At 45.9% G+C, this 22,470-nt stretch overlaps 1 protein-coding gene across 2 annotated transcripts in view; it reads right to left on the bottom strand.

Moving 5' to 3' along the window:
• JAKMIP2 (janus kinase and microtubule interacting protein 2) overlaps positions 1-11,028 on the bottom strand; it is a 354,418-nt gene extending 343,390 nt beyond the window's left edge. For both annotated transcript variants that reach the window (XM_085618096.1, XM_085618097.1), the window contains exon 1: positions 10,897-11,028. The gene's annotated coding sequence lies outside the window, so the exon portion shown is untranslated. The remainder of the gene's footprint in view (positions 1-10,896) is intronic.
• Between the last annotated feature and the right edge of the window lie 11,442 nt (positions 11,029-22,470).

Genomic DNA, 22,470 nt, shown 5'->3' with positions numbered 1-22,470 from the left:
ACAGTAGGACCTTTTTCCTGCCAGCACTGCCTATTCTCCTGCAACACTGGGGCACACACATGCACGATGCCCACCACGGCGACCACAACCACTTCAGAGCAACTTCACTGCCTCCTGCTCAACGCATGATCACTCTACAAGGATGCCACCAAGATCTGGAGCACCATCACCTCCCTCACCCCGATGTTATCTTTCTCACCGAGACCTGGCTCAACCCCACATCTGCACCCAACATCAACTCAGCAATGCCCGAAGGCTACAAGATAGCACATCGAGACTGCATCAACAAACAAACACAGAACGGAGGTGGAACCACTATCATCCACAAAAATAGCATCCACTGCACCACCATCGCAGATGATACCACCCTGATCATGGAACGCCTCAACTTCAAACTACATACTGACAGCAAATCTGCCATCAGAGGCATCCTCCCCATCTGACGTCCAGGACCTCGCCCCAGCTTCTGCAACGCTATCCCCAAATTCAAAGCCTGCTCGCCATTGACTGCAAACACTACATCTTCCTCAGAGACCTCTCAAGTTTCACAACAGCCATCTTAACAACACTAACCCCGCCAACCTCTTTCAAAGCAAGAACATCAGCCTTTCACAACTTGTACCATTCCCTCATACATTGCATGACACACTCGACCCCGTCGTCACGGGCAGTGAAAGAGTCAAGTACAGGCATCTTATCAAGCTCACCTGAACAGACAACTCCATCGTCAACTTTACCATCACAGGATCCCAGGGTACCACCACAAAGCCACCCAGCACCTCACTCCTCAGCTGGAACAACATATAAAAGAGCCAGTGGACCAAAGTCCTCAACACCTCCCACCCTGACGCCGCAAACAACCTAGAACAGGCTTTCAAGCACATCTCTTCATAGATCACCAACTGCGCAAAAAGGGTCACTCCGTCACACCCACCAAACTCAAGAGATCCTCCAAACAGTCTAGTTGGTACACCATGGAACTGAGAACAACAAAACGCAACTGCAAGCAACTGGAAAGGAAATGGTGCACCAGCCAGGAACCCACAGACAGAGCCACTTTCAAGACATACCTAAAACAATACTACCAACTCCAGAAAGAGACAAAAAGGGTCACCCTTGCTGACCACATAGAAGCCAGTTCTAACCGTAGCAAAGAACTCTTCAACATCATCAGAGAGTTCTCCAACTCCCGAGGCCCTGAAACCATCATCACCCCCTTCCAGGAACTCTGTGACACCCTGGCGGACTTATTCCATGACAACATCTCCACCATCTACATAAACATGAACCCCAGCCCCTTACCACCCACATTCTCAGCCTCCTCATTTTCACAGATGCCAACCCCTACCACCTGCTCACCACATGGGACCAGCTCACCACTGAAAACACCACAGCCATCATTATCTCAATCCACTCAGGAGCATCCAAGGACCTCTCTCCCCACGACATCTTCAACCTCGGGAGCAAGACAATATACAACAACCTCAGCACCATCTTCAATGCATCTATCACCACAGCCACCTGCCCTGAAGAATGGAAACACGCAGAGGTCAAATTTGTTCTAAGAAAACAGTCCACCGACCCCAGTGAACTCGAAAACTACTGTCCCATCTCTCTGCTCCCCTCAAAAAGGCCATCAACTGGGAACTCACGGAACACCTGGAGAACAAAAATCATGTGGACTCCTCCCAATACAGATTCTGACCCAAACGCAGCACCAAATTAGCCCTAATCACTGCCACCGACAACATCCGAGGCCTCCTTGATTGGGGAGAAACGGCGGCTCTGAACCTCCTCAACCCTCAGCAACTTTCAACACCTTATCCCACCACACGCTTATCAAGAGGCTTCACCACATTGGAATGCAAGGAAACACCCTTAAATAGATTGACTCCTTCCTCACCAGAAGGACCCAGAGAGTCCTCCTTCCTACTTTCACCTCTGAACCTAAGAACATCATCTTCAACATCCCTCCTGGCTTGTCCCTCTGTCCTACACTGTTCAACACTAGGCCCGGACGGAGCTCATGGAGTTCCACTCCGCGCAGTTCTATGGAGAGACCAAAAACCTCTGCCTAATTCCGCGGAGTTCCATGTCGGGTGTAGTAGGCAAGTAAGGCAACCTGATGTAAAATGCAGAGTTCGCTTGGGTGTCAGAGACAACAAGGGCCGCTACACCATTGGATGACCACCCATCTCAGCACCCCAGCTTCCTGTTGGGACTTGTGTACCTGCAAAGGAGGCATGAAACATCACATGAGGCACTAGGAGCACATGACTCAAGTTAGGCAAATGAGGTCAGGTGACATGAAAGTGAAACACCGTAAGCGCTATCAGCCTAAACAGTAAACACTCCACCCTTGACATACAAGTGAGCAGTGCATCCAGGCAGTGGAGGATGATGTATTTACGGGAGTTACTCCGAGTCCAAAGCTGCTTCAGCTCCACTACAGCCACATCCCAAGGCCTGTGCAGTGGTAGGGTGTCGAGGGCTGCTCTCATTCTGCGGCACTGCCCATCATGTCCCAGGTACTGCTGCTGGTGCTGGAAGTCGTGGGTCACTTCCTCTCTGCAACTGGACTGTAGCTCCAGTGGTGCAGCCAGGGCACTCGTGCTACCAATGTGTGGCTGATAATGGGCGGATCACAGAGTTTTTTGCTGAACTTCGTGCTCCAAGCAGAGTGCGGAGTTGCAAAAACTCAGCAAACTCCCACAGTAACGCGGAAATTCCCTCCTGCCCCTATTCAACACCTACATGGCTCCTTTGGCCAGCATCGTCAGAACCCATGGACTACACATTATACCCTATACCGACAACACCCAGCTGATCCTCTCGCTATCAGAAGACCCTTCTACCATGATGGCCAACTTCCCCAGGTGCATGACGAGCATCGCCGACTGGATGAAAGACAATTGCTTAAAACTCAACACAGACAAAACGGAAGTACTAATCTTTGGGAACAACATTTCCCCGTGGAGCGACACCTGGGGCCGTATTATACATGCAGCGCATTTTCCTTCACTGCGCTGGGCACACCTTTGAAAACGTGCACCTGGTGCAATGAAGGAAAATGTATTATGATGAATGTGCTGCACTCAGCGCAGTTGCGAACTCGCGCTACCCTGGGGGCAGCGCATTCATGTGAAAAACAGAGCGTATGCTTTTAAGCCATTCCGTGTTTTCACAGTGCAGATGGCAACCCGCCTGCTCTTTGAAGGGGTAATTGAGATTCCTTTCAGGTGGGTGAAGTGAGTCACTGCACCCACCTGCAAGAGGATGACTGGGGGTCCATGGGACCCCTTTTCCCCCCTCCGGGGAGCTGTTATCAGGGGGTGCACTGGCAGTGCACCTCCTGAGAGCTTCTTTGCATCTGTAACCCCGTCTGAATCACGACACAAGTGCAGAGGCAAAGGGATCCCCTCATTTGCATGGGGCACAACCTCTCTGAAGATAGCACTGGCGCTTTATGTGCGCCAGCTCTATTGGTCTGACAGAAGGGGACGCACAAGCGTCTGTGGCCCCTTCTGTAATACCAAAGTGCCCGGGGGCATGCAAAGCGGGCACTTGTAAAATATGGGCCCGGGTGGCCTTCCGAACTAGGACCCTCACGCTCTTCAACAGACCTTGCCCACAACCTTGGCATTATCCTGGACAGCTAGTTCACCATGATACCAAGATCAATGCAGTCTCCTCTGCCTGCTTCCTCACTATTTGCATACTTCATAAGATCTTCACATGGCTCCAGCCAACACCAGATGCACTGTCACTCAAGCCCTAGTCACCAGCCAACTGAACTACAGCAACGCACTCTACGTAGGAATCACATCGCACCTTCTGAAGAGACCATATACAATTCAGTGGCCGGACTCATCCATGACCTCCCAGAGTGAACCCACATCACCCTCCAACCTCAAGAAGCTACAATGGCTCCCCTTTCAGAAGAGATGTCAATTCAAGATGCTTATCCACACCTACAAAGCCCTACTCAACCAAGGACCAGCCTACATCAACCACCGCCTGAACTTCCACCAACTTTTTAGAAACCTGTGCTCCTCCGCTTTATCATCACTCACACTCCTCGCATTCACTGAAGCAACAGCGGAGGCTGCTCCTTCTCCCACCTCACTGTGAAGTCATGGAACTACCTCCCTCTTCCCCTCCAGACCTCATCCTCACTGTGGGAATTCAACAAGGGACTCAAAACCTAGCTGTTCAACTGAACCCTCCCTTAGCTGCAGCTTCTCAGCATCTGGATACTCTTACAGGTGATTAGCCACGCTCTATAAGTCCTGTTTGGTTGATTTATTGTTTGACTGCGTGAACAAACTATGCAGAGAGTCTACGGGGCATCGGAGGTACGCTTTCTGTCACAGAAGAGTATCCAATGTCCTGCGTAGAGAAGGACAATGTCTGCAAACTCACCTTTGCCATTGCAAGGTTGTCCCAGCAAATTCAAGCATCAAAAGTACAACATTACCAAATTCTAAATCAAGCCCCATATTATGTATGTGTTTGGTTGTCATGCTGTTTCGAGTGTCTTTCTGGAGATCTTTGCCACTTTGGGTAAATGGTATCTGAGAATGGGGTTTGTGCAGTGCCCAGTTTGTGTTATGAGTATGGAGTAATTGTCTATGGTGTCTTGTAAGAGTGTCCAATATATTCTTAGATCAGTCTGGCTGTGGGATCTTGGGTGTGCATTGATTTTACTGTGTTATATGCTGTCTTGGAGAGCAATACTGCTTTATGAAATGTTATGTGCTGTTTCGAGCTAGGTGAGGTCTAACTATGCGGTGCATCTGAGCTGGGTTGAATAAAAGTCTGTAGCTCTGACTAATGTATACTTTTGGCGGTTGTGATTGTTAACCATTGTAGGTGGTACGTTTGTGAGATCAGTGATAACCAACTATATGGAACATCTGAGCTTTACTGTGTGTGCTGAATGCTCAGTCTAATAAGCTATTTTGGATGTTACCTTCATTCTAATGAAAACATATTGTTGTGTGCATGTCAACTTTCAAGTACCAGTCGTATCCACATTGCACTGCACTCCCTAGTGCAGTCTCGGCAGGGGTGCAGAGTTGTAAGTGTTGTTTGTCATCAAGTGTGCTGTTGTAATTTACTGATACCCAACTATATGGAATGTCAAAACTGTGCTGGATGTGTGTACTGGGCATTCTCTGATGTGTTTTGCCTGAGGCTCCGACTTGTTGGTACTGACACTCATTTCTGGGGACTGAGATGTATGTTTCATCATAAGACTTTGCCAAGAGCGAGGAAGAAAAAGGCAAACAATAGAAAAGGATGAAGAGAAAAATAGTAAAACCATGACAGGGAGAACGTCAGAATGAAAAAGAACACATAAGAGGTAATCAAAACTAGATACTCTTGGTATTCGGCAACCGCAGCATGAGGGGCGGGCCACCTGTACATTTTTTAACAAGTTAGGCATTGGCACCATATGTGCCTTCCACCTCCATGTCTCCCATCTTGGCACTACCGGAGATGGTGAATGTTCTATGGCTCAATACATCAATAATACACACTTATTTCTACAGATTATGCACTCACATATCATGTTTATTGATTGGTAGTTTCTTTTGGACCACCAAAAACAAGATGCCACTCAACAGGTTCTAATAGACACTAAAACAGATCTCCTTCTGCATAACCTATGGTCGTTGAACCTGGGCTCCACTCCAACTGGTGCAAAACATTGCTGACTCAGAAAGGAGAACATCTCATGACTCCATGACTGCTGAGTAAAATTCAGGTACCTAAGCATTATTCGTAGAGAATTACGCACTAAAGACCTAACGGGTCAAGCAGCCAAAGTTCATCCCACACAGCAAACAGACTTCATTAGGCACTCTTTCGAGGACTCAGTGAATCTGGATTCCACTCCAGACCATGTAGAGTGATGCCCTCCATCCATGTCATTAATGGCACTGTTCCCAGTCCTGGGCATTGGTGAGATAGCCTAATGCAGTCTGTGTTGTAGTCTTGTTTGACTCCCACTGATCTAATTACATCGAAACCTCTGTAATCAATAATAGGTAGGTGAAAAGTTCAGGACTGGGGCCATGCCTGTAATGACCTGGAGTGTGGAACTGGCAGTCAGGCTGGAAATGGTCTAAGACGCTACCAACACTGCAATGACTGCACTGGTACCCCCTACCACAACTAAACTTCAGGTTCCTTAATATCATCCAAAATGCCTAACACACACTTATGATTCCACAGTTGGCCTCCAAAATGCGAGACATGAAAGAAAACAGCTATCCCTGCCCTCTCTGCGACTAAGCGAACCAGTGTTCCAACAATTAATTCAAAGGTAATGTTCTCACAGATACTCTCATTGAAGGAAACACTTGTCGGCATTATCAGTCATACCAATCTGAGATGTTTGAATTTTCCAGCTTGTTTCCCAAGATCATAAGTTTGGATCTTAACAAAGTTAACTTACCTTTTCTTTCTTCAGAGGTCTGTAAATGGGATATTAATAAATTGGGTGATAAGAACTATTGTTTACAGCAAAACTGCAGTGCGACGTGGCTTATAATAAATTATTTAGACATACGAAAGCCTATATCCAGAAAATACTGTGGAATTAAACATCAGTAATTCAGAATGTTTGATGTATTATTGAAGAAATCTTGCCAGTTCAGTAAGATGTTTCATTTGTATTCATTTGTTTTTTGGGAGCTTTATATAGCGCAAAGTAGACTGGAAGTATCAGAGCGCTTTACATGAACACCAGTTGCATTACAGATGGACACATTCATTTTTGTTAGGCACGGGGAGATTAAGTGATTTGCCCAGAGTCACAGGATGTTGAGCGTCTGGGCCAAGACTCGAACCCGGTTCCCCAGCTTCAATGTTGACCGCCCTAGCCATTAGTCCACATCCGCTCCCCACATATGTAACACACATTCATGCTTATGTGAGGAGGTTTCTAGGCAGGGCCATTGCTTTTGGGACTCTGATTGCTGCTGGAGGATGGCTGAATGACAGCTGGATGTGGGATCTCAAAGTTCATTGTGCCTGTGTTGTGGGTTCTCCAGGTTTGGGACAGCTCCAGTGCTGCCTGCCCTGAGTTGTATTGCTTTATACAAACTCACTAAAACAGACTATTTCCTTCATCCTGTCCTGATGCTCAGAGAGGACCAACTCTAGCACAAACATTCAAATTACAAAATTCCTGGCTTTGCGGTTTCCTCCCAGCCTATTTTATAGGAGAATGAAACTATATTTATTTTAATTCTATTTACACAGGGGATGATGGTGGGGTGTTTGGTGCTGGTGTTCTCGTTGCCTAGAGTCATATTGCAACATATGCAAGTAATGTTTCTTTCTACAATTTTGCATCCTGTCTCAGAAAGCTTCCACAATATTCCTAAAACCTTGAATGAAAACGGACCTTGACTTAAACTTTTGATTGTCAAGTCTCCTTTGTCTTTCGAATGACTGTCTCCTTCCTTTCTAATCCTTTGCATTTCGGCTCTCTCTGAGCACAGCCTACTTTAAGTCGCATGTTTGCATTAATCCCTATTATTGTATCTATGCAAATTGCCCTAACCACATTTCAAAAATCACAACCTCTCCTTTAACCATCATACCCCTGCAACCTAACAATATCTCATACTACCAACCAATGCATGAATTCACATATCCGCTCTCGCTGCAGATCACAGATAACTACTATTAATTTAATCAGTTTTATGAAAACTGGAGTAAATGCATGGCATGGCTTCCTTAAGAATGTAAGACTAATATCAATAACCAACAATCACACCTCCTCCCACCCCCACGAAACAAAACAATATCATTGAGTTCCCGAGTAGCGTGCTGCCCCATGTAAAGAACTTCAACGCCTCATCAGTAAGTGCTATATAAATGCAGTTACAATTCAATACAATAGACAACCTACTCTGAAATTAAAACCATAAAAAGTGCCTTATACTGCTTGGCGCTCTTACCCTCACACAAGCGAAAACGTCCAAGGATCAAGTCCATCACGCACTACTGTACCAGTACACAGGAGTAAACCACCCATTTCCCACCGAACAAGCGTAGAATAACTGAAGAGATGTTCAACATGCCAGTGGCCAAAAGAGGACATTACCACAGTCCACCACTGGAGGACCCAACTAGCTACATACTAGAACTGCTTCTAGACATCTCAAACTTACAATCAGATATGGGATGATATTAACAATATAATAATGCCCATCCCAGTAGATCTCACCACCTTTTATCCCTTTAACCTATGCCTGCTCAGGACCATAAACTTTAAATAAAATATCTCAGAATGGACAAACCAATGCAGTATCCAGATAAGTGAACTATGAACATAAGAAATATCATAAAGGGACCTGGAGAGCTGCTCAAAGCGGAGAGCTTACTGAAATCCATAAACTGTGTGCCTGTCTCTCACATTTCTTCAACCATCACAGTGATAACACAATCACCACACCTCGGTGGACATCATGCATAACATGGAAAGGCTTCCCACACAGGATAAAAACAAAGACAATAGACTTCCAACCACACACCGTACACAGTGTAGAATGCCACACATGTAGGCAAGAGCTGCAGCGCCCCACAAAGGGACAACGTAAATCCAATTTTTGGTATAAAGAAAAAAGTTATTCTAAAGTGAGTATGTTTTCTGTTTGCCATCCAACAAAACACAGACTTGGTCTTCTCCCCACACTGGAAACAATCTGCAAAACAAACTTTTTTCGAAGGGAAAAGTATTGTCTAGGTAAGATTGTGTGGGCTTGGTGGTTGAAAATCCTTCTCTTGTAGTTATTTTTGTGTTTTGGATGGTCAAGAAATGGTTACGCTTTTCTTGACTTTTTGCTGCTGCACATATCCTCTGGAGCATCAGCCCGAACTGATTTTTGGATAAGAAACAAAAAAAAAAATGATTGCTTTAACAATTCAAGCTGAATCTGAAATTTAAGTAAATCCGACAGCATTTTGCAGCGGGGGATCCAGGCCAGCTTTAAATCCTTTGTATTCCCAAGTCATCCCGCACTGCTGTTGTGAAGCATCATTTTGCAAGCCGCTGCATGTCTGTTGCATTTGTTCTGCCCATGTGTATCTGGTTGCTCTATTCGGTGTGGAAGGCAGGATAGGGCATGTGTGCAGACAACTGCTGCTGAGAGTGACATGTTGACACAGAGTAAGAGGGCAAACACCAGGGCCCGTATACCTCGGCCTACATAAGAGGACACCACTGGCAAGTGATGAAGAAGATCTGGCAGGCCATGCATTAAATCATACTGAAAATGACTCTTATGTAACAGACGGCAGTGGGCTTGGAGCACAATATGCAATGCAACCAGATACAAATACATTATTAAAACAGCAAAGGAAAATGGTCTCTCTCAGAGAAAATATTGCAGGCTGATCAAAATGCAGCCACAGTTGTGTCCGCTAGTCTACAACAATCGACTTGTCCATTTTTCTAGCACCATGCAGTAACCTTTGGGCAACAACCTGATTTTTATTAAAATCGTTTCTTTCTTGAGTAAAAAATGCATACTTGTGGGTTGCTTCTAAAGTAGCTCTGCTCCACCAGCATCCTCTGATTCATTCTGGCTACCTTGTGGTCTCACCCTCTTAGACTTTAGGAATTACTTGTCCTGGTTTTAGTGACCATCCCATGTTTCTTCAAGGTTATGTGATCCAGTTTGTATTAGCCCTCTTAGTCTGAGCCCACAACCAGGACACAGACGTCTGCCCCAGCCCTCGTACGTTCCCTCTCTCACACCCATCTGCACCGATGGCTTCCCAGACGTCAGCCCCTCTATAAGCTGCCCACCACAGAATGGGTTACAGAACTCTACAGAGCAAGAACATTTACTACAGGAAACGGAATGTTAGGAACCACTTGCAGTACAAAGGCCCTTCTATAGCAGGCTCTGGCGCCAATTTCTAAATTCAAGCAAAACTCGAATTGCCAAATGCAAAAATGAAAGAGGCCTTTGAGAAACAAATAAAAGATCTGTTAGTCAACCCAAAAGGACTCGTTTTATGAACCTTAGAAGGATGACAGGTTAAGTCAGTCCAGCCAGAGTTTGAACCTGTCACATGCTCACACATTCCGACATTGGATAGGTCACGCACTAAGTTCCCATACGAGAATTTGAATTTGAGATTCACAATCTCCGAGGTGGTCGCTCAACCCAGTCACTTGATTTTGAATCGAACTTCAGACCTTCGGACTGTATAGATATCAGCGGCAGGCCCCAAACCGCTAAGTTATCCTATTAGCGTCCCAACCAGTGACCTAGTTACCACACTAGGACTCAAGCCAGTGACGTACAGGTCACGCGCATTTCCGAAGCGGGCAGTCCACTCACGAGCCCTGTCACAGGCCAGTGCACTATAAAATAAGAAACAGCCAAACGCAAACCCGGAGGGATGCCTTTAGCGCATTAATAATGTACATCTGCTGTGCACCCGTCACGTGCAGTGCTTGGCAGGAAAGTGTAGGACCCCTGCACTGGAAACATCTCGCGCTAACCACAGAGGATAAACACGGATACACAAGGCACCATTCTAAAGGGGAATCTGTGCGCCTGATTTGCAGCTGGGCTTGTCGGAAGACGGTAAGAGCAGGCCCGTCCCATGGCAGTCTCATTCATGTAAAATATAAAGACACAAAGGGAGCCCAGCCGAATCCCCGTAAGACACATGGAAGCCGAGAAAGAAACCAAGGTGAATTCAGTATCAATGAGTACAGCTATCGCCCACTGCCATTAGAGGCCAACACTCCGCAGCCGAGGGCACTCCCTGGCACCAACTACCGCCCATGCTGGCTCTGAAAAGGACTGTAAAGGGCGAAGAGGATAAGCAAGAAAGACGACAAAACCCTCCGTCGCTTACCAGGTCGATGCTCGGGAAAGGCGGCTGCCCGGAGGCTGGGAACACGAGTCCATTTTGAGGCCGCTGCCGCTGCGGCTTCCTGGAGCCCAACATCAGCAGCTGTGCTCTGGTGATGCTGAGGATGGAGAGAGAGTGGTACCCGCCCCCTCCGCCCCCTCCTCTTCCGAAGAGATGCAGTGAGCTCATGGAAGGAAGGCCGCGTCTCTCCCCATCTCTACGATGGAACCGGCGGTTCCTATGGCAACGACTATCCTCCTAGCCAGGCCCGAGCTACTGTACTTGGTACATTAGGGGTGAGAGGACGTGTATTTCTGGCAGACAGACTGTGACATGCAGCGGAAGCTGGAAAAGGGATGGGAGGCTGAGCACCTCCCAAGGAGACACCACGGACTGGAGGCCCCGGCGCCAAAGCCTCAGACTGCAGGTTGCTTACACTAGCACTGTGTCGTGCATAAATACGGCACTGTGTTGCGTTGTATTGTTCAGTTTTGACACCGCTGGCCACGCTATAATATGGGGAGATGTCTTGGAATTCTAATCGCCGCTTCAGCTCTACCCAACCGGCTCTACGCAATGTGTTGACTCGGGAAGGATGAAGCACCCAGATAGCGAGAATTCAAACCAAAACTCGTGTCTGGAGCTGGCGCGTTAATCTATGTAGACACCCGCCAGAATCGTTTTAGGGTCTATGTGACTCCAAAATATAATTTGTTGCGAGTAACACAATCCCGTGAGTGAGTTCAATTGAGATATTGGGTCTAAACACGGTTCAATGTTCTCTGCCTTTTGTTCATACGAGAGTGACATATCGTGCCGAGGTGGGCCTATAACCCTTGTATTTACAACAGCTTGGAACCGCAGACGTTTTGTAATAAACGCAACATGAATAACATTTCATCAAAGATGCTGCTTTACTGTCCCTGTTGAGGCAATAAAACACATCCACTTCCACAAAATGTATTTTATCCCGTACTAGCACCGCGTCTAAACTCCGCTTAAGGTTATTGGAGCGCTCATGCACTGAGGCAGAGTGCAGCCTTGTGCAACGCAATTAACCCACCCCCTCACACTTATCTTTTATTAATAGGATCTGTGCATATGTGAACATGTGAGGAAGGAGGTGGTCTGAGTGAGAAAGGCAGAAAACAGAATCATAGACAGTGACGACAGAGAAAAACCATCAGACTCACATAGAATTTCCATGTTCTTATGTATTTGTTAAAACTTTAGGGAGGTTCTTAAAAAATGAGTGAGTCGCCAGTCAGATAGAGGAGGGTGTCTTCTTTATTTACCTGTTAGGAACTTAGGTGGTGCCAAGTACATTGCTCTATTCGTACATAGATCTAATATAGCCTTAGAGCCCTCCGTAGAGGGCTCTACCGGTCATTTAAGGCCAGCTCCGGCGCGGGGGGGGGGATTAAATCCCCTCCTACCCCCAGAGGCCTTTGTTAAGAGCAACAGCTGTGAAATGAAAAAAAACATTAGAATGTTGTTATACGTGCTTTTAATGGCCATTAGAAGCCCGGAGCACTCCATTGTCTTCAATAGAGAGCTCAACATTCCAATTTTTTAATCTCTATCCACCAACTGTAACTGTTTTGCAGCTTCCACTCTACACACACATATCAACATTCTATTACATTATTCCCCATCCACATTCCAGACACCAGCTCAGACAAACAGAGAATGCTACACACCTCCCTTTCTTATGTACAATAAAACAAACATTCATTCCCTTCCACAGGGACAAACATTCACAATCACACAATCTCCAACATGTCTAGTTTACATATTCACCCAACAGCCTATTAAACTGCTCAACACGCACCCACACAGACATGTGAAGATAACAACTATCCATCACAGTACAGTGACAGGCCAATGCATGAGGCTTTCCACATCTAATGTCAAACAAAAAAAGAGACAAATAGAGTGACTAACATTGCAAACTGGTCAAACCCCTGCAAGTGCAGTAAACTCTTTAGAAAAAAGGCAATACCACCACACGTCTGTACACTCATCATGATGCCATATAACACATTTACACAGAGGACATAGTCACAGATGCCCAGTCACGCGACAGCCAGGGCACAGAACCCTGAGGTATCCTTCGACATATGGAATTCCTGTCATCCACAAGTCTATACATTTAAGGCATAAATAACACGAAAACAGAAGGTTTAACCACACATTACCTCAACTTAAAACTCCCTTGACCAGACAACAACACAAACCTGTCATTACAACAACAACCATATACAATATGCCCCAGACATCAACATCACCGGACTAAATTATACAGGTAACAAGGTCACACGCAGTCCCCATACACAACAGAAATCTTCAAGTGCACGCAGGCCATCACCATCATGGCTCCAGAGTGCTTCTGCATTTTCATGCAGACACTTTCAAAATCTTATCGCCAGTTTGTTATGTCTCAAGGAATGTTGTTAAAAAATGGGTGAGGAGCCAGTCTGGTACAGGAGGGTATCTAAGTTATTTACACAGGTATAGTGTCCGGTACAAAGCTCTAGTCAGTGCTTCATTTTCATCTTCCCATCAACTGCAATTATTGCCCAGCTTTTATAGATATATATATATATATATATATATATATATACACACACACACACACACGCGCGTTCTATTTCATCATTCACCCTCAGTATTCAAGACACTAGATCAGCTACACAGGGAACAGGGCCACGTATGCGGGCTACACAATTGCATTTCTGTAAGGCCCTACTCTATTTCTAGCTTTATCCTAACTCTCTCCAACTCTTCTATTTGCGAAACGTACAATTTATTGAAATTGGCCACCTCTGTTACATATTTTGCTTTGTCACACGCTACCATTGTCTCTGGGTGATGCAGGATTAACTGTTAACACTCAACTCATTCTATGTACATCAAAATTATGAAATTCTGAGTTCAAACTTCCAAAATATAAATCTTTGACCTGCAGTTCATACACTCAGTGATGCCTCAGGTACACAACCAGTGAAGCTATTTGATCAATTAATTTGCATTCTTGTTTCGAATCCTTACTAATGAGAGGTAAAGTATTCATGCCCTGGGCCGAATTTGTGCACGGAAAATTCATAGAAATAAAACATAGCACAGTTGCCCGAGGAGGCATTTAGGTGCCTCACACTAAAGAAAATTAGGGGCATAAAATGCAGCTGCGGCTGGCACGAATTGGAGGTAGGGGGCAAGGGGAAGCGGGGGAACCAGGTATTAAAAAATAAAATAAAAACTTACCTTCTCATCGCTTCCTTGCCACGTCTCTCCTCCATTGTCCTTTCTCGCTCAGCCTCACAGCCTCCCAGTCAGCCAATCACAATGCAGCTTAGCAGCGTTGTGTTTCGCCTGAGCACCGTGTTTCAACAATGCTGACTGGGAGCCTTGGCATGTTCTCCATGCAGGCTGTACTGCAGCCTACATTGAGAACATGCGAAGTGCGCAAGACAGTTTTGTCCGTCCTGAGAGGGCCGGCCAAGAAGTCATTGTGCACTTACGAGGGTGCTACCGCCCCTCATGCAAAGCAGTGGAAGTCCCAAAGCTTAAACCAGGCTAGCTGTCATGACTCCTTTTTGTTATCTCTGTTGTCGTTCCTCAGTCTAAGCGCCAGGATGCCCGTAGGGCGATAGTTGCGCTATATAAGTTTCCCATCAATCAATCAATCAATCAAGTAGGAGAAAATGAAATGATGATAATGCAAGTTATTATCATTTTATTTTCCCTTTGTTTCACTGCAAAAAAGCAGTGGGGCGACGCTCCCCCGCCTTAGGGGGGGGACCGCCACTGATAAAATGGTATGCAAACTGCAACGGATGGTTTGAAGAAAACAGAATATGCAGACAAACAAAAGCAATGGAAATCTTATAGACAGAGAAGAAAAGCAGATTGAAAAAATGAGAGAGCAAAACAGACAGTTCTGATTTAGTTGGGAAAAAGGGAAATCAGTGCATCTTGGATAGCCTTTATGAAGGTGAGGAGCTATGACTGAGGTTTGATGTTGCCGAGAAGTGAGGTAGATGCTGAAAAGATTATGCATAGCGAATCTTTGCAAAAAGAGAACAATTCGTCGGAGATACCAATTATACTCTTCAATATCAACTTGATTTGCACGATTAATAGAAACCATTGCAATCAGGTAATGAAAAAGAAACATAGCTATTACGTCAGTTGCATTAAAATGTACCAGAATGACAACTGTCAGGTGTCATCTGGTAACCTTAATGCAGGTATTCCCTAAAGCATTGCACCAAGTTGTTGTAGCTGACAGCCACTACCCAGTGGCTCTGGATCCCTTTGAGTGGGGGAGGGGGTCTCAGGTTCCTTGAGGGAAGTTGAGTCTGTGTATGCCTGTGGATTGTCTGCTTGGCAATGACCTGGAGCACACCATCTGGAAGTAGGTGTAGCTCAAGACCCACATGGAAATGTTTGGTTTTGCCTGAGTGGGTGTGCCTGATAGTCCAAGGCTGCACTAGAGGGTAGCTCGGAGGACCTGGAGCTTGGAAGAATAGCCCAGGTGCTTGCCAAAGAGAGGACAAGAAAGGGTGCTGGAAACCCACTTATGAAACTCCTACTGTCCAGAAGGGAGCTGAAACTGAGGGAGTTACCCCAGAGCCTACAGGGGAGGATGTTATTACCCTGGGGAAGCTACCTGAGCTGGCCAACTGGCAGCAGGAAGGGATTCCCATCAGAAAGGTATTCTGCAAGGAGCAGATGGCATGTCTTGATCTTGTAGGTCACCAGTATCAAGCCAGGCACCTGGCGACACCTCTGGTGACCACCTAATTTACTGAGAGAATGGTCTCCTGCATAGTGAGTCTAAGGCTCGTGAGCCTGGTCCAAACCATGTGTTGGTGGTCCCCCAGTGCTACAGGGCCTTCCTACTGGAGCTGGCTTATGATGTACCCCTTCAGGTCATTTGGGGTAAAACAGGACCTTTGAGAGGCTTGTCACCAAGCGGAGGGCCACCGATGCTTTCTGTAGATCCTGTCCTACCTGCCAGGTCAGTGGCAAGGCAAGCGGGAAACACAAGGCTGAAACCTTTCCTGTCACAGGTACCCCCTTTGAAAGGGTAAGCATTGACATTGTTGGGCCTCTGGACTTCAACATAGCCATGGGCAACAGGTTCTCCCTGCTCTTGGTGGACCATGCTACCCGGTACCCGGAGGCCATCTGTCTGAGGATGGCGACTGCACCTGCAGTGGCCAGGGCACTGATGGACATGTTTACCCATACAGTATTCCCCAAGGAGGTGCTGTCAGATCATGGGACCAACTTCAATTGGCCACATATAAAGGCCATGTGGAAAGAGTGCAAATATGCAAGTTTTTCACTCCGTACCACCCTCAAGCCAATGGTCTTGGTGAGAGGTTCAACAGAGCCCTTGAGGCGGCAGTGGGACATCCTCCTGCCATGCCTCTTATTTGGCTATAGGGAGGTACCGCAGAAAGGGGTTTGCTTCGACCTCTTTGAACTTCTGCATTGGGCCCCCTGTGAGAGGACTTCTCAGTCTGGTGAAGGAGGGCTGGCAGCAAGCTCTGAAGAAGGCTCCCTAGGATATTGTCAGCTACATGCTGGCCATCCATAACCAGATGAAGCATTTCTGGAAGAAAGTGCAGGAAAGTCTAGAAGCGACCCAGGAGGTCATGAAACACGTGTGTGACCAGAATGCCACTCTGATCGAGTTTCAGCATGGCCAAAGAGTGTGTGGGCTATGGAGCCTGATGAGCCCAGGTCCCTGCAAGACCTCTGGTCTGGGCCCTGTGAGGTGAAAGAGCGCAAAAGTGAGGTAACCTACTTGGTGGACCTTAAGACTCCCAGTAACCCTTTACAGGTTTTGCATGTCAATCGTCTTCAACGCGACTTTGGGAGGTGTGAGTTAAACATGCTCCTGGTCACGGATGATGGGGTGGAAGAGAAGAGTGAACCTCTTCCCAACCTCCTTTCTTCCAAGGAGCAGGATGGGTCAGTGGAGGGTGTCAGCCTTCTCCCTACAATGACCCTAGAACAACAGAGACTGTGCCAGTTGTTGAGGCAGTTCGCCTCACTACTCTCCCTTACCCCAAGACTCACTACATGGTCTACCTATGATACTGACACTGGGGATAGTAGGACTGTGACGAGTAAAATCTACAGGCTGTCTGATAAGGTGAGAGCCAGCCTTAAAGAGCAGGTCTCTAAGATGCTCAAGTTAGGAGTTATTGAATACTCAAACAGCCCTCGGTCCAGCCCAGTGGTGTTGGTCACAAAGGCTGCCCCTACAGGTTTTACTCCAGAACTTAGGTTCTATATGGATTATTGTGGGCTCAATGCAGTCACAAAGGCCGATACACACCCCATCCCCAAGCTGATGAGCTCATAGATCGGTTGGGAGCTGCCAAGTTCCGCAGCATGTTTGACTTAACATCTGGGTAATGGCACATTGCCTTGACCGAGGAGGTCAATGAGAGGTCTGCATTCTCTACACCAAAAAGGCACTTACAGTTCCGGGTAATGCCCTTCGGGTTGAAGAGCACCCTGCCTCCTTCCAGAAGTTAGTCAACCAGGTCCTGACTAAGTTGGAGAACGTCAGTGCCACCTATCTAGATGACATTGCGGTCTTCTGTTCTAGCTGAGAGGACCACTTGTGTTACCTCTGGTAAGTGCTTCATTTTCTGTAGAGGGCAGGACTGACTATTAAGGCCAGTAAGTGTCCGATAGGGCAGGGTTTAGCGGTCTACATTGGTCACCACATGGGAGGAGGCATGGTACAGTCCCTCCAGGCCACGATTGAAACCATTCTGGCTTCGGAACTCCCCAAGACACAGACAGAAGTGAAAGCCTTCTTAGGCCTCACTGGTTCCTACAGATTTGTCATGGGCTATGGCACCATTGTTACACCCTTGACAGAGCTGACTTTTAAGAAGCAGTGACATCAGGTCATCTGGAATGAGGCATGCCAGAATGCTTTTGACTCCCTGAAGGAGACCATGAGGACAGCACCCATGCTCAAGGCCCCTGACTCCTCCCAATAATTCATTGTGCAGACAGACACATCAGAGCATGGCTTAGGGGCCATGTGCTCACAGCTAAACAAAGAGGGCCTGGATCAATCTGTAGCCTTCATTAGTAGTAGGATACTTCTCTGGGAACAGAGGTGAAGTGCAATAGAGAGGGACGCCTTTGCAGTGATCTCGGTGCTGTGGAAGCTGAGGCCATACCGATTTGGTGCTCACTTCTGGGTTCAGATAGACCACAAACCCCTCAGTTGGTTAATGCAGATGAGGTGTGAGAATCCCAAACTGTTGAGATGGTCCATCTCCCTAAAGAGAATGGACTTTATGGTGGATCACTCTTCTGGAACAGATCACACCAATGCTGATGGTCCCTCCAGGTTCTTCCGCTTTAGTGAAGAGAACTCCCAAGGGGTTGAGTGGTTCTACACAGATTCAACTGGAGAGGACACATGTTAGACCTGACATCCTTAGTGTGGTTCCCCCCTCAGGTTTTGCCTTCAGACCTACTGTTTTTGCTTACTTTGTCTTTGCTAGCCTTAGGACTCTTCACACTTTACCATGGCTAACCAGTCCTAAAGTGCTTTTGCTGGTCCCCTAAAACACGGTAACATTGGCGTAAACTCAATTGGCCTATTTAATTTACTTTTAAGTCCCTTGTAAAGTAGCACTACATGTGTCCAGGGCCTGTAAATTAAATGCTACTGGTGGGCATGCAGCATTGGTTGCACCTCCCACTTAAGTAGCACCTTAAACATGTCTCAGGCCTGCCATTAGAGCCTGTGTGTGAAGATGAAACTGAGTTTGGACCTGGCAAAGTAAACCTTATGCCAGGCCCAAGCTTTTCTTTTTAATACATTTAAGTGTCCCCTAGGGTAGGCCCTGGACAGCCCAGAGAGCAGGGTGCAATTTATTTAAAAGCAGGACATGTAACTTTAAGTTGTACATGTCCTGGTAGTAAAACACTCCTCACTACTGCAAGGCCTAGCTCTCTCATAGGATATCATTAAAGTTGCTTTATCGTGTAAGTATAATTTACAATAATGGGAAGAGATGACCAATTCATGTTTGGTGTCTCTGGAACCACAATTAGAAATCCTAACTCTTGTTGAAGTCGGATTTTAAATTGCAATTCTGAAAAAGGCACTTTTAGAAAGTTACCATTTTCTTGCCTTAGCCATTTGGTGCCTTCAATCTGTCTCTGGTCACATGACTAGGTTTAGCAGACAGTTGGGCTTTGTTATTCCTTGTAGACAGCCAAACACAATGGGGAGCTTAGGTGTGACTGGATAATCCATCACTGACAGGATGGGAGTGAGGAGCTGGGCACAGCCCCATTTCCACCTGCATAGGCCATGTCCAGCCTCCACACAAAGGCCTGCATAACCTCTGTAGGCAGGGCATCTGCGTGTCAAAGGCCGGACTTAAAAAGCTTCTCCCCACCTCAAAGGCACAACTGTGTATAAATAAGGACCACAGACATCAACACTTCAGTACACTGCTGGATCTGTGGATACTTTGCCAGAAAGAAGGACTGCAGTGCTGCTACAAAGACTTCTACTCTCCTGTACAGCTGATCTGAAGGAACTGCTACCCTGCTGCACTGACCTGCTTCCCTCTTGTCTGGGTAAGAAGAAGAGTCTACAACTTCATCTTAAACCCAGGACCCCGGACTGATTCCAAGGGCTAGACTGCTAGCCTCCATATCTGAGCCTCAGGGATGTAAAAAGCTACCCAACCAGTTCCTAACTCCTAAGTGGTGTCTCTCAGGCCCTGTATCCTAGGTGTGGCTCAAGGGCTCTTAAATTAAGCTTTGGGGTCTCCATGCATGGGCCCGTTTGCACCAAGACTGCAACACGAGCAATGAAATCTAGCACAAGCCACAGCCAGCCCGTCTCTTGGCACAGCAGCATTGACCGCCAATGTGAAGCACCAACCCACCTGTCCGCGACACCCGACCTGCTCTTTGCACCACAACAACAACTGCCTACAACGCTCTCCTTGCTCTCAGTTACCATCGCCAGCGCGAACGGAACACTTGGCACTAAACTTGAGAAGGTAAACCTTCAGCAGGACTAACATGAGACGGTATCCAACCCGTGCTCCATCACAGTTGGCCTGAACATTTTGACTTTGACCCGGTCCTGCACGATCAAATAGCCGCGGTTGGCACCTTTTGCTTTTAGGGTGCTATTTCACATTTTATTCTTTGAAAGTTCCTAATTCCAGTTTTTCTGATTGGATTTTTGGTAATTTTGGTCTTGTTTTATTTATTGAAGTAAGCTCTATTTGTTATTGCGGTTTCAAGTGCTGCAGGAATACTTTACATATTGCCTCTAAGGTAAGCCTAACTTCTCTGTACCAAGTGACTAGAGCACAGATTAATTTGGGGTTTGGATGTGACTTAACCTTGACAAGGATTGTGGTTGCTGCTTGAGTAGGGTTCCTCCCCTCAACCAGCAACCCAATTTCTTACACCAATGTTTCTAGCACAATAGCTTATATTTATCTTAATACCTCTCCATTTACAATAAAAAAAAGTGCTCAATTGACACATCAGGTTATTAAGTTTTCGAGTGCAAGCAATATTGTCTCTGCCACACTTCGCTGATGGTATCCGATCTCCATCTAAATATCCATCGCTGCAGCACCAAAAACCATCAGTACTGGGTGGTAGTCTGTTGTTTGTCTATATTAGTGCACTAATGTGTTCTGTTCATGTTGTCATCCAACAATGTGCTCCACCCTCCTCAATTCTATTCACGATGAAAACTGTATCAGAGTCCTATATCTGTATCTCTGGTTGCCACATATCCAGTGTCTCATACAAGTAAATTTACCTTTTGGCAATACCATACTCAGACAGCCTGACCTTACTAGAAAAAAAGCTTGCCATTAGAAATGACCAATATAGCCATCAAATAGTAGTCATGCAACGAGAGATACACTTACTAAAACCACCTAATAATATGAATGTGGATCTAACAGCATAAACATCTGTAATGCTGAACCCCGTCATTCCAGCATAAAAGGATGGTAAGGTCAGCTAATATTTGCCATAAAAATTTCAAGTTAAATAAAAATCGCTGTAATGAACACTGACATAGCAAATTTGCTAATGTAATTTTATCCTTACATTAATAAACGTAAAACTGATTATATATACAAACATTATAAAACTGCATAAGGGAGAGTACCACAATCAAAATACGAATATAGTAAATAATGCATAGAACTAAATTAAAGTGTGCCGTCTGGTCATTGCTTTAAAAGATAACTTGTGTAATCTATTCATTCTTCCACCCCACCCCCACCCCCGGAAGAAACCTTTTGTGCATCTATCCAAAAGTTCTCCTTTCTTCGATAGCTTTTGTCAATCACCCCCTACATGAAAATGAATACTAGGTTAATCATTTGTAATTTGCCATGAGAGATGTAATGATGCTGGTCATCAAATTGTCTGACCTCTAGTGATGTTTGTGCTTTTTGGCAAATCTCGAAACTATGACTATTAAACTGAAGCTTAACCTCTCTGGTAGTGTGCACCACATAGTAAATGCCATTAGGGCATCTAATAGTGTAAATAACATAAACTCACATGTCTGTAAGCTTTGAATCTTGAACAATGATTGTATCTGTGTAGGGGTTGTGTATCGAATCAGATCTGATAACATATTTAGGGCCATACTTAAGAATTTAGTGGCACAGTGCAGTGAAGCAAGTCACCTTGCTGCGCTTCCCTGCACCACAGGGAAAGGGCAAGAATGCGCAGTATTTATCTAATACTGTGCATCCCTGCCATTTTCTCTTGCGCTGGTGCTGTTTTGGCTGCCTAGCACCAACATTGACACCCTTGCACAATGGTGCAAGGATGACTGTGTTGTAGGTACTGTTGCTGTTGTGCAGGATTGGGCACTTTCTTGCACAAAAACAATCCTGAGAGGCTGTTTCTTCTTTCTATGTGTGCTGCAGCACACATAGAAAGAGAAAAAAAACGAGGAGAAATACAAATATTTCTCCTTATTATGCCGCACCTGGGGAGTCTTATCTTTTGGCACTTTCCCAGGTTTACAAGGTCTTGTAACACTGGGAATGCGTCACCTACCCAGGGCAGAGTAACGCAGCGCAGAGATTAGCGCTGCTTTGCTTTACTCCATATTTTTGGAAGCAAGCAGAGTGGATTTGTGTGGCTTCAAAAATTTGACTTACGGTTAGCATCCCTCTTGCACCACATTGAGTGGTGCAAGAGCGATGCAAATAGGGTCATAAATATGGCCCTTAGTCTCTATGCAAGTGGCTAAATCATGGAATTCATTACCGCCAAAAGTAAGGTCTACTAAGAACCTTCTCAGCTTCAGGAGAGTAGTCGAGAGCTGTCCCTTTTCAACATGATCATAATATTCACATAACAACATTCTACAGCAATAATAATAACAAGATATTAAAAAACTCTGCTATGTTTATAGCAATGCATGCATAGTTATACCTTACACATTTATATATATCTATGTGCATAGACATTGTAACGTATATGTATGTGTGTATGAGTGAGAAAGTGGATTAT

This window comes from Triturus cristatus, chromosome 7 (assembly GCF_964204655.1).
Source record: "Triturus cristatus chromosome 7, aTriCri1.1, whole genome shotgun sequence".
NCBI lineage: Eukaryota > Metazoa > Chordata > Amphibia > Caudata > Salamandridae > Triturus > Triturus cristatus.
Note: the sequence above shows the minus strand (reverse complement) of the source record. Positions and strands in the feature narration are given on the sequence as shown.